This window comes from Salminus brasiliensis, chromosome 17 (genome assembly GCF_030463535.1).
Source record: "Salminus brasiliensis chromosome 17, fSalBra1.hap2, whole genome shotgun sequence".
In the NCBI taxonomy this organism is placed as follows: Eukaryota; Metazoa; Chordata; class Actinopteri; order Characiformes; family Bryconidae; genus Salminus; species Salminus brasiliensis.
Genome location: NC_132894.1, coordinates 29680416 through 29693818, shown reverse-complemented (window position 1 = coordinate 29693818; position 13403 = coordinate 29680416). Strand labels below are relative to the sequence as shown.

The window sequence follows — 13403 nt, the reverse complement described above, 5'->3', positions numbered from 1 at the left end:
TCTGTCCAACTATACTTGGTCATGAAGTAGCAGAATCAAGTAACGGCAGATGTCGGCCTTTTCAAGGTGAGTTAACAATGAACATCTGGAGTGGAACTAGGTACTTGGGCATGGTCACATATAAAAGGGGGTGCTTGCAAGGAAAGGCACTCCTACTTCCAGGACTTTGATGAGGTGAAGGCCTCAGGAGCAGCAGAACAGCCTCAGCAGAGTCGGTGATCCACGAGTATGTTTGACAGAACTCATTGGGTGCTTTTTTTCTGGTGCTTGTTGTCCAGGGGGGGGGTTTAAAATTCAGTGCTTTAATGAGTTCCAGCTTTTTAGCCCAGTGGTCATACCACTCCTCCTAGAGAGCTACCTTCCTGCAGGGTTCAACACCAACCCAAATGTAACACACCCCGTTCTGCTAATTCAAGGACTCTTGAGGGTAGTAATTAGTTGGGTCAGGAGAGGTGTATCAGGGTTGGATCTAAAGTTTGTGGGAAAGCGGCTCTCCAGGAGCAGGGTTGACGACCATTGTTTTAGTGGCAAGCTGCTACTTGGTCATAGGTGGACCTTCCAACTGCATAATAAGCCACAAACCTTATTATCATCAGAGAACAGTGGTTATACTCTCCATCCCTGTCCTTCTCAGTGTGGAAAACATTCAGCAAACCCTGTGGTCTGGACTGATGAGGGTGGAAGTACAGTGGAGAAGATCAACACCCTTCTGCCTTGTTGTGGACCAATCCAAACTTAAACTGAAGTATTAGTTGATGGATCCCAAAGTAGATTTTTTACTCTTTGAGACATCATTTCTTATAAGACCTTATGAGCTTGGACATAGTCTCGAACCTTAGTCTGAACCACATAGTCTCGGTTGAATTCTGACCAAAATGACCAATTCTAACCTTTGTAACCTTGCCCGCCGTTTCTACTTACTGGCAGGGACCAAGCTCACATAGTAGATCCTCACAGTTGTAGCACTGGGTTTGAGCTACCAAGATGTCACTTCAAGTAATGACCTTCAACCAAAGCCCATTTCCAAACCCTGATCTTCATTCTGCACATGTTCTGGACATGTTACCATCTGAGGATTACATACCCTGATGATGTCAGATGATGTACATGATGGTTAATCTAGAAATATTTAAAAGCAAATGTAGTATCGTGTTGAATCACATCAAAATAATTAACATGTCCAAATGTTTGTGGACACCCCCATCTAATGAATGCGTTCAGCTACTTCAGGTTGCACCCATTGCTGACACAATGCAGAAGTGTTCCAATAGAATAGCACTCTGGAGCAGATCAGCATGAACCAACTGGCACCATGTCTAATGCCACCACCAGGCGTGGGGTAGAAAGGCATAAAGTCCCCAACCCAGCATTGAGTTGTGGAGCAGTGGAACTGTGTTCTCTAGTTTGATGGTGCTCCGTCCAGTACATTTGGGGTGAAGTAGGGTGGTGATTATCCAAAGACCTCACTAATACTCTTGTCACTGAATGCAGTGCAGGCAAATTCTCACAGTCTAGTAGAATGTTAGTAGAGACAGTTACTCCAACAAAAGCAGGATAACCTCTTTTAATACCCCTGATTTCAGAAAGAGAAACAATGAATGAGCAGGTGTCCCAATACTTTTTTCCATATAGTGTATTTTTACCACATGGGAGCACACAGAATACACACATTTCCCTCCTATGTCCTACGTGGTATTCATGTATCGCGCTTGTAGACGTTTCTCATTGCAAGACCACTTATGATGTCGTTAATTCTGGGTGACGTTCAGAGTTTAGACACAATCTCCTTAGATGAGGTTTACTGTGCAGCTGAGTCACTTACATACCAGATATGCTGGTATGCTAATGTGATGACTTCTGGTGTTAGGTGTGGCTTGTATTGTCCTCTAAGGAGACTTCAGGCATGCTTTCTAGGCTTCCAATGAAGGTCCTGCATTGTGTTACTCATCCCTGAACCTCTGAGCTTGCCGGTGATTCATTTGCAGCTGCTCTTAGGTTGAGCCATGTGAAGCCAAATGTGCTAATTTTACAGGCTGTTTTCTGACCTTCCACTGATGAGGTGTGCACCCCTATCTTATCAAATGCATTGGTAGTTAGTAACACAGGCGTGTACTGTGTGCGTTGTGTGTAATGGGAGTGGTGGACTGGCGTTCTCCTCCATTCTTTAATCTTGATCTTCTAATCAATCACAGGTTTATTATTGAAGTGTTTTTTTTTCTTGGTTGGATCCTTTCCTGGCTAAGTATCCATTGACCTTAGAAAGTACCCGCTAGTTTTCTCCTGGATAAAGCAGCTGGTTGCTAATGGTGTTCTTCCTGGGTTGTTTTCTTTTAGCCCCAGCCCTGAAGAACCACTTAAAACTGATCTTCAGTGTCTTAATCTGGATTATGATGTAACATTATGAGCATCCCTCGTCAGGCCCTTTGGACATGGATGCCTGTTCAGTCATGTTGTTTACAGGATGCTAAAGAAACAATTTGGCAAAAATAAATCAATAAAAATTGCTATAGTTTATCTCTCACCCCCCCCCCCCCCCCCCCTTCCTCAAATGTAGTCAGTCGACGAAGGCAAATTTAGTCTCTGCAGGCCATGTGTAAGTTTGCCTAAACCCTACACAAGGTGAATGTGGTGACACGGCATGACATGGGGGTGCAAGTTCAAATCCCGAGCCATGATGATTTGCAATCAGCAACCAGACTCTGAGAAAGCACGGTTGGCTGCGCTCTCTCACCGGGTGGGTAGGTGGTGCTCCTCCCGTGGTCACTCTAAAAGCATTGTTGGCCAGCACAAGCATCTGTGGAGATGGGGACCCGGCGCTTTCCTCAGAGTGCGTCGGCTACCTGGCGATGTATGAAAATAGCGCTGCTAGTGCTAGGGGGAGCTACAAATGGGGGGGGGGGGGGGTGTAAATTGGCAGTACCACATTGGGAGAATATTTGAGAAACAAATTATTAAGAAAATAAATAGTAATGAGAATCAAATAAGTCATAATAATGAGAAATTAAGTAATTTGCTTAGCTGAAAACTTGAAAGTCGCAATCATGAGAAAAATAAGTCATGAAAAACATAACTTCAAATAAAGCCCAAAGTCAATATCAGTCTCACGACATAAGTCATACATTCATTATCTATGTAATGGGTCATAGGCTTCCATAAATGAGCATTTCATTTTAGGGCATGTTGATAAATTGGCATGAACATACTCTAGTAGTTATTGACACTGGAATCAAGCTTTTCTTTAAACGTTGAGGGGCAAACTCTTATTTGAAATTTATATATATATATAAAAATATATATATTATTATTATTATTATTATTTTATTATTATTTTTTAATCTGGCCATTTGTAACCATTACAATATTATATACTGATTGCACTGTCCAGCAGCTCTGGGTTTGAAAAGGCTTTCTGTTGTAGCTCACGCCAGCATTCATCCAGCATGGCAAAGCGTGCGGAACTGATTCAGAGGATTATTAGAGAGAGCCATGGCATTCGTAAACAGGCCGGCTGACAATGAACTGATGGAACCGGACTGAGCTCTGTCTACGGCCTTCTGCAGCAAATTTTAAAGGGTCCATGGCCCCTATAGTCAACAGTTGATGTTTGTGAGGATGTTTTTGTTAGTGTTTATGTGTTTGGTTGTTTGGTTATATATATATATATATATATATATATCTTCCATTTTATTTAATCTCAGATAGACTTTGTCGCATGGTCATTGATGGTCATCTAAGATGATGGACGAATGTGTATGGTATCTAGCTAATAGGAGGATTACCAATCAGCTTGAACCTTGATATATAATTTATATCAGATATATAATCTCAAAAATATACTGTGTGTACTGAAACACTCCTTATAACATTAGCCTGACTGGGCAGGGTTAAAGCTACTTATAGGCTAAATGGATGGATATATGTAAAAGCATTATATATTGACATATATATTGATATCTAGGTTAGCTAACATTAGCATGTTAACACTAATCCTGTCACAATTGCTAGACATGACAACCCAAAAATGTTAATATGTGATGATTAATATGGTGGTTTATGTGGTTTCAATATAAACATGATACTTAGAGGGCCCCTAATAGTCCAGCAGGATAAAGCGCTTTCACTATGATCAGAGGATCGCTGGTTCGAATCCCGATCAGGCTGCTATCCATCGGCAGTCGAGGCCCCGAGAGAGCACAGTTGGCCTTGCTCTCTCCAGGGTGGGTAGATGGTGCTCTCTCCGCGCAATGCTTCGCTGCGGTGCTGGCCACTGCTGGCGTTCTGCAGGCTGGTGTGTCGGAGCCGAGCATTTGGCATTTCCCTCCAGGCGCGTGGGCAAAGGGTGGCGATGGGGGAGAGTGCGTACGAGTTGGGTAACAGGCGGTCCAAACTAGGGAGAAAATGGGGCAAAAAAACTAAAAACATGACTCTTAAAGACATTTATGATGGTCGAGCTGTAGCGTGAAACTTATATTTCGCTGAATTTCACAATAAAATACTGGTCAAAATGGTAAAAATAAAATAAAATTAATTGTATTTGGGTGTAATTGGCAGCTTTTGCCTGTTGTTATTTACAGACTCTATAATCCCTGTAAATCAGACTGTATTTTATAACTGCAAAAAAAAATTATGGGATGCTACAATCAGGAAAGCGTATCGTAACATGGTGTACGTATCACAATAATGAAGACCTTGTCCTATCGCCCACCCCTGCGTTACAGTGAGCCTCAGTTACTGTATTCCCCGTACAGAACCCACTTTTTCCTATTTTTGAATCTGCGGCTCTTCCATGGAGCGGCCACGGCTGTCAAAGAGCCCAGTGTTTGGCCTCAGAGCAGTTCAGTATACCCTGCTTCTCGAAAGCTCAGTGGCCTTTGAGTCCCCGTGTAGGCATGCAGAAAACAAAGGGGCTTTTGTTTCCGCGCCCAGTGTCCTGCCATCACTACGGCGAACAACAGGGACACCATAATGATTTCCTTGGCTTCTTTTGAAAGCTCTACACCATCCCAGGTTTCCTCCTCTCTATTATTATTATTATTGTACATTCAGCTCCACTCAGCTCCTCTCCAGTGGAACATTTGTGCAACTTCTCAGCCTCTGCGCTCCTCATCTAACCTAACGGCCCTCCAGACTGAGGTGCAGGGAGATTACAGAAATGGGTCTTGTGAGGAGAAGGTGGAGGCCTTGTGCTCTGATGAACTGAGGGTCCGCATGCTCTTAGACTAATGAGAGAAGCATGTTTGAACCTGAGAGGCCACAGGAATGTGGCAAATGCTTCGAATGATGTCATGTATCTGAGGTCTGTTTGCTAGGCCTTAGGTTTCATGGGGGAAGCTGTATGTAATCCTCGGATGGTAACATGTCCAGAACATGTGCAGAATGAAGATCGGGGTTTGGAAATGGGCTTTGGCTGAAGTGACTTCAAGGTAGCTCAAGCCCAGTGCTACCACTGTGAGGTTCTACTATGTGAGCTTGGTCCCTGCCAGTACTGCAAGCACTAAAACCACTGTACCACAACCTGGCGCTGGGCGATACGGCCTCAAATCAGTATCACGATCATTTTACCTCGATTGGGATTAATAAACGATTATACAGGCAGCTCGAGTGGCTCACTTGGCTCTGTATTTTGAGTTCTCCACCACATTGCTTTCATGTTGTGGACTGAGTCACATGACCACACACACGACACACAGTAGTACATTATTAACATGACAGCCCATAAACACACACAGTGGGGAAAGTATCTTGATGAATGTTGATTATTTAATAAAGACAATGTTTATTATTGGTTCTAAATAGGGCTGATCAATATTGGAAAAAATTGACATTTATGTATAATTATATATATTTAATTATTTAAAAATACAGAATTTTTCACCAGATTTTACCAAAATTCACCAGAGGTCAATGATCTAAGGTGTCTTGATGTCAATAATACATTCAGTGTATCTGAAATTAGAGTAAAATTAAAAATACTGGGCAGATATAATCTAGGGGTGGGCAATATGACAATATTTTCTCGTATCACGATACGTTTTGTTATGGCTGTACACAACATGCTTTTATGAGTATATAGTGGATATTGTCGGCTCTTAAAGATCACTGATCTTCTACATGTCAAAATATTGCGATAAATATCATCGAAAAATAAAACATTTTTACCACATCGCCCAGCTCTAATAGAATCTGCTTCTGGGAGTTATGAATAGTTTTCTTTTGTATCAAGCAGGAACAAATTGTAGCGTTTTCATTTAATTAGCCTTGCCTGACTTTGCAGGTGCTGCAGTGTGACTAATGCACTTGCACACATTGCGATGACGATGCTAAAATAATATATTGTGCAGCCGAAAGTCTAAATGTCAATTTTGATTAATTTTCGATTGTTGCCCAGCCCTACTAAAAATCAATAAATATCAAATAAAAAATCCACAATGTAATTAAATGTAATATTATATATTTAAATATCTATAAAATATTATTACTACTATTGGCCACAAGTGTTCATAATCTCCAGTTATTCCAACATACAGCTCTGTCCTAGTAGTACAATCTGTTCAAATAAAAGGTTCTATAGTAAAAAAAAATAAAAATAATTAAATTAAAGTGCTGTATGGATCCATAATGTTCCAGAGAACCATCTGGGTGCTTAGAAGCTTATTTATCTTGTTTAGGGTTCTTCAGATTGGTGAAAGCGTTTTGCAAATGGTTCTAGATCGTTTTTTTAAACCACTATATAGCATAGCAACATAACATCATTGTATTAGTCAGGGGTTTATGCTCATAGTCTCAAGCGTAATACTGAACAGTCTGAACTGGGCAGTTGACCGTTAACTGGCCCTTGGTCAGAGGAGTAGTAAGTGTATGTGATGGTGCAGAGTTTTCCACTGCTCTACGGCGGTTATTCCAGTCTGGCTACATGCGGCATTTGACTCTCAGTCTTGGAATGTGTCACCTTTGGGTGCTGGGACTTATATTAACCTGCTGCCTTCTTTACTGTGGACGGGTCTTTCTGTGGATGAGGACGAGCTCGGGCTTCTGTCGCCTTCGGTTGCTTCTCTCTAACACCTCGCTCGTCTCTCCTTTCTTGCAGGGCCACTGTACAGGCAGAGTACCTGGACAGAGGCATTACTAACCCCTAACATTTCACCGCGTCTTAGGTAAGTTCTTACTGCTTGGTAGTCGATACTTGAAGACCTTTTCGTGGTTCACAGTGTGTGTGATAATGTTTAGATATAGTAGCAGAAGGTAAGCAGTGTAAAGGCATACTGTATAACCTGTGGCATAATGGTGTAAAGGTCCAATCAGCTGCTTCTTACTATGCAGTTTGACTAATTTACCTGACAACTGTTACACATATAGTAGGGGTGTGCCTGGGCTGGGCGATATGGTAAAAATACTATATCACGATATTTAAAGATTTTTTTTTTTAGCGATAAACAGTATTTATCATGATACATGCGATCACAGACTAAAAACATCAGTAGCGACAGATTCTTATAAACTACTATTCAGATCCTCTCCTGTACTGAGGATCTGCTGCTCTTCATCTAATTAAACCAGCCATCAGTGATCAGTGTTTATTAAGCAATAACAGTATCCTGGATATGCTTAGAAAAGCTTATCGTTATCACGATAACCAAATTTATCATGATACGATAAAATAACGTCATATTGACCGATTGTCCGATACTGTCCAAACTCACTGAAACTGTTATCAGAAGAAAGAAAATCTGATGCATAAAAACAATCAATGGTAAATGTTGTACAAATGTCTAAATTCTGTTAAAATTTATATATCTAATCAAAAGAGTCTCCTGAAAATAACATTGCATGCGTGACTGTCTTTAATAAATTCTTTGGAATTTTTAGGGGTTTTCTTTTTTAAGTTACTCAAACTTTTAAGTAACTGTCAAAACAAATCATGCAAAATTGGCCAAGTGGTCTTTGGGTTAAGAGAGTGTGGGAATGAAATATGGTATCAGATTACTGTCAGTATCAGCATGTTCATGCCTAAGGTTGCAGTATCGGTATTGGGTATGAAAAGTGGTATTGTGCCACTCTAGTATATAGGTTTCCTAGAGTTGATATCCGTCAGCTTTTTTTTGTGTATGTTTGTTTTATGCAAAAAATTTGAGTATACTTGGTCGATAGACACATTTTATTTTATTTGTTTACTATTTCATAGATAGTTATTAACTTAATCCTCTGTAGCTAATCAAACATAAGACACAACACTGTCAGAAATCTACATGCACAGTTACTCTGTCATTTATAACGTACAAAATTGTAGAGTTTACACTTCAGACACTTCAGACGTTGCAAAGGTGTGCCAAAGTTTATTTATTGATTAATTGATTGATTTATTTTATTATTTATAAGTTCTTGGGCTTGATGAGCAAATCGTGCCTGGGGCATGTCAGCAATTGTAATTAGAATCTGTCCGCTGAGCTATTTAGAACATTTATTTGCAGAAATGACAACTGCTCAAATAATGCAAAGAAATTCTTATTCAGATTTAAACAACACAGTACTAATATTTGATCTTTGAGAAGGTTCAAAATTCTCTGTGGTAAAATAACCTTGACTGCCAATCACAGCTCTTATGTCTTGTCATACAATATATACACATATATATATATATATATATATATATATATATATATATATATATATATATATATATATATATATATATATGTATGTGTGTGTGTGTGTGTGTGTGTGTGTGTGTATGTAAGAGTAAAGAATATATACAAAATGCCCACATGACTTAAGAATGTGCCTGAGGCCAGTAGGTTAATTAATGACTACGGGTCACCCTCAGTTAGACAGGCCGACACCTGGGACAGCAATAACTGCGACTAAGGGCCAACAATTCAAAAAGCAGAGTGAAGGACATGACCGGGATCGTTTAACTTAACCATTAAGCTAAATGACCCTACTTTATTTTCACTAAAGATGCTACAAATGGTTCTTTGAGTCATACTATAGAAGAACCACTTTTGGTTGCATTCACAACCATGCTTGCAATAGAGATGCATGTGTGTGAAGGACATTTTAAAGGCTTATGAAAAACCTTTCACTGTCATGATATGCATCATGATACTGGGGTTCCAATTCAATGAATTGTGTCTTCAAGACTCAATTTAGATTACATACATTATTATGTTTGTTTTTGTCAAATGTGGCGATTTACACCCCTCTTGCCTAGAGATGCACCGATCCGGCTTTTGCAGTTCCGATACAGATACATAAACTTTGCACATCGATCGATACCCGATACCATTGCTGAATTAAACCTTATACCTCACCATGTGGGAGCGACTTAAGGTATCAGGATTGACTTAAACATTACTTTATTTAACAAAATAAAAGAAATGAACACATAGATATACATGTACTAGACTGCTATTTATTTGACACAGCATCACAACTTCTTAAATTATATTAAAATACATAAAATGTAGCAGCTGAACCTGAGACTAAATAAGTAACTTCAAACATACAAGCAGCAATCAAAAATTGCAAACATGTAAACATTTAGTGCAGTCTCACACCAACCAATTAAAGTGAAAGGATCGGTTCCATGGATGGGCCTAATTATCCGATACCCGATCCAGCTAATTTTGTTAATATGAGGACCGATATCCGATCATATCAGATCGGTGCATCTCTACTCTAGCCCATGCTTGCCATTAGGCACAGTGCCAATAGGTTAATGCCTATCTGCTCCAGAGAGTCCTATTCTATTGGCAGTACTTCTCTACAGGGACTAGACCAGCTGTATGTGTGCGGGATATGATGCAATGTAGCTGAAAAAGATGAATGTATTCATTAGATGGGGTGTCCACAAATTTTCATTACCAGTTAATGAACCTCATCCAAGTACTACTGTACTCCTGAAGCTTCTTTACTCCAGCTGCAGCATGGCCAGCCCTCTGCGTGTGCTTTTCTTCATCAGCATCACATCTGGACACGTGTTGTGGATGTTGTTGATGTTGTGGTCGTTTTTTTGCAATCTAGTTTCCTCTGGATGTGAGGGCTATGCTCTGCTGAGTGAGGGGGATTAGGAGCCTGTCAGTATTGCAGCTGTTGCGGGCTGTTGAAGACATGCTCCTCGTGTGATAATCTGCAGTTGTTTGGGATTGCAGGCTACGCTCATAAACAACCTTTTCTTTTCTGAGGATTGGAACCGTGGGATTGTGCTGAAATCCTCAAAAGCTGATGATTGGCACCAGCTTTTTTTAATTTTTAAATTTTTTTTTCTTAAGTGAAAACTCTGTCTCACAAAGCCTCACCGAAGGAGACCTTGTGTTCCATTATCAGGACCAGACGTTCAAAACAATAACGGTTGCAGGCAGCGCTCCACCACCTTGTATACATTAATCAGATTAATGACCGCAAGTTTCCAGTGGGGGCTTATGTGAATGTCCCGCCCCTCCCTCCTGTGGCCTCATTCCGCTCAAATGGAGGCCATTGTTCTTGCTGCTTGTTTGGCAGCCGCATTGACGAGTTCTACGGTGTCTTGGCGTCATGGATGTGGGGTTATGGGACATGGGATGGTCTGGCAAATGATCACATTTTCGTACTTTTACACATTTTCATACTTTAGCCAATCTGCCAGGACTAGTTTGCCTCTTGAGTTTTGCAAAGGAGCTGTGAGACTAATGGACCGTTGTGGTTTGGAAGTTTACATTCCCTCATCATGGACACTAATGTTATGGTAATACTGAGCTGTCAGTTCTTTAAAGTGTGTTTTTTTTAGGGGCAGAATCATTAATAGAGAAAAACAAATGCACTCTTGTGCACATTTTTCTATTGGGTGGGTTTTTGTAAAATCAATAATTAAAGTTTTTAGGTCTAACATATTCATACTGGGCTGTCAGTGAGTTCTTTAAAGTGTATTTCTCTTTTAATAGAGAGAAAAAAACAAGAATTTGATGCACATTTTTCTATTGGGTGTTTTTTGTAAAATCAATAACTCAAGGTTTTAGGTCCAAAATATTAATGCAGCACAATTAATATTTGGTTAAACATCTCATAGCAAGTTGTACCTTGAGCAGATGCTTTTGGTGTAGCCATCATCAAGCTTCTGGCAGAGTTTTGTTTGGCTATTGAACCACTCTTCCTGGCAGAATTTTGGGACGTACCCCACTGCACAGCCCCATATTGCGACAAGGTTAAGCCCTAATGTTTATCCCAATAATTAAGGTAACCATCCTTCCAGTCACTTGGTGCCCTGCACCAGTTTCACTGGCCACAATACAGCCCAGTAGCATGATGCTACAACCTCCACCATGTTTAACAGCTGGTGCAGTGTTTTTGGGGTGAATGCCTCACCTTTACTCCTCCAAACAACTCTTAAATCTTAGTTTCCGGTAGAGATGTGTAGAGATCAGTGTTTTAGGGGTTTGCTGATACCGGTTGAGGGCAACCTGGTAATGCGTCACTGTGCCAGGTTTCTATAATGTTCTGGGTATTGTCTCTCAGGATGAAATGTATTTAACTTTTTGGAATCGACCACATTTAAAGATCTGTTGAGATTGCAGAACTGCTCTGTGCAGCTCAGGGTGGTGTTAGCAGTCTTTGCTAGCTCTGCTGTGTTCTGATATTTACTGTACTGGGTTTAGTGGTGTGCTCTCGAGAGGGATATCCGATTAGTGGTGTTAAAAGCCTTTACTCTGCCTCTCTCCCATGAGGCACATTTACTTTTACACTAATATGTATGCTTGAGTCAGATACAGTATTTACAAAAAGGCAGACTGGCCTACTCTATCAAGGAGCAAAAGGAGTGGGGGTTTGTACACTGGCTTTAATGGCTTTCTGCAGACGGATGCAAGGTCTGTCTTGCCATCTAGCAGTTGATTAAGGAACTGAGGTGTCCTGTGAGCTCGTGCCACGCTGCAGCAATTCGCAAACTTTACATTTAAGGCATTTAGCAGACGCTCTTCTCCAGAGCAACTTATAAAAGTGCTTTGCTATTTACCTAAGAAAAACCTCAGCTAGTTAGAATAGACTAATAGTTCAACGATACTCTAAGTTTAGACTCTACTAAACACAAGTCAATACGGAGACCATAGTACTCTGCTATTCACCCAAGTATTCTCAGAAGAGGTGGGTCTTCAGTCTGCGTTTGAAGACAGCGAGCGCCTCGGCCGTTCGGACACCCAGGAGAAGTTCAATCCACCACTTTGGTGCAGGACAGAAAACAGCCTGGACGCTTGTCTTCCGTGGATTTTGAGGGATGGCGGGTCAAAGTGCTCTTGGTGCGGATCGGCTCTTGACCAAAATGTGGACTGTATGATCTGACCAGCTCTAGGGATTGCATAAATTATCGTCTGATTGTCAGTGGCACATTTGGGCTCTAAATCGTCTGATACGGATACATAGTCCATTGATCCTTCCATTGATCTTTGACCCTGCGTTGATTTCTGCATCACACTTATCAGTTCAAATAAAGTTCTGTCTTGTTTTGCTCACCAAAATAATGCCAAAAAAATGAGAAGTTCATCTGCAGCAGCTGAGGATCGTGTCTATTAATGACGCTTAGAGGACGATCATCAGTCCATTTAAAAAAAAAAACAATAAAAAAAAAGGCTTGGGACAGGTCAGATTGGGACCTCCCTATCAAATAATTCTGCTTTTGAAAAAAAAAAAATTAAATAAATAATAATAAATAAAAAAAAATAACTGAAAGCTGAGATGACTGTCCAGTTATTTTTGCTGGTTGACTGCATTTGATGTGATTGGATTTTTTACCAAACTATCGCTGTGAGGTTCACAAGGTGTGTATATATTATACTGAGCTTGATGAAGTATTTTCTGTGTGTGTGTGTGTGTGTGTGTGTGTGTGTGTGTGTGTGTGTGTAAGCGAGCAAAAAAGAGAGGGAGACAGCCATGCAAACAAGTACCACATGCCACAAGTTGTGTTTTTCAAAGCCACATCTGACAAGCAGGGTAAATGCCGTAATGGGTTCCGAATGTGCTGCCATTTGCTATCAGGTTTCTGCCAGGCCTCCACTCTGCAGCTCTGGCCTGCCAGCACTGCTTTCCAGTGCTGCCTTAAAACTCCCACATTGTCCCTTAAAATAAGGTCTGTGTAGAGGGTCGCCCTACAGAAAGCTACCCTACCCTACCCTACCCTACCCTGCCCTTTATCCCACACTACACTGGCTAATGTCGGCCAGCCACAGCGTGGACGAATGCTCCACTTCACAGTGATTTAGCCTGACGGATTAGCACGCTGATTTGGCACGAAGGCCTAAACAGAGTCAATGACCGGCGCAGTGTAAACATCCTGCGGCAGCAGGGATGCGGCCCCTGATTAGCCTCTAGGCACCCCTTTTGGTTCCATGTGTGAGGCAGATTGTGGGAACATTTCTGCAGGTCTGTTGGAGGTGGAGGAG

At 41.0% G+C, this 13403-nt stretch overlaps 1 protein-coding gene across 3 annotated transcripts in view; it reads left to right on the top strand.

The window, feature by feature from the left end:
- pacsin3 (protein kinase C and casein kinase substrate in neurons 3) overlaps window positions 1–13403 on the top strand; it is a 43154-nt gene that overhangs the window by 2108 nt on the left and 27643 nt on the right. For 2 of the 3 annotated variants that reach the window (XM_072659962.1, XM_072659960.1), the window contains exon 2: window positions 7088–7154. The exons of the other annotated variant lie outside the window; for it this stretch is intronic. The gene's annotated coding sequence lies outside the window, so the exon portion shown is untranslated. The remainder of the gene's footprint in view (window positions 1–7087; window positions 7155–13403) is intronic. 3 annotated transcript variants of the gene reach the window in all.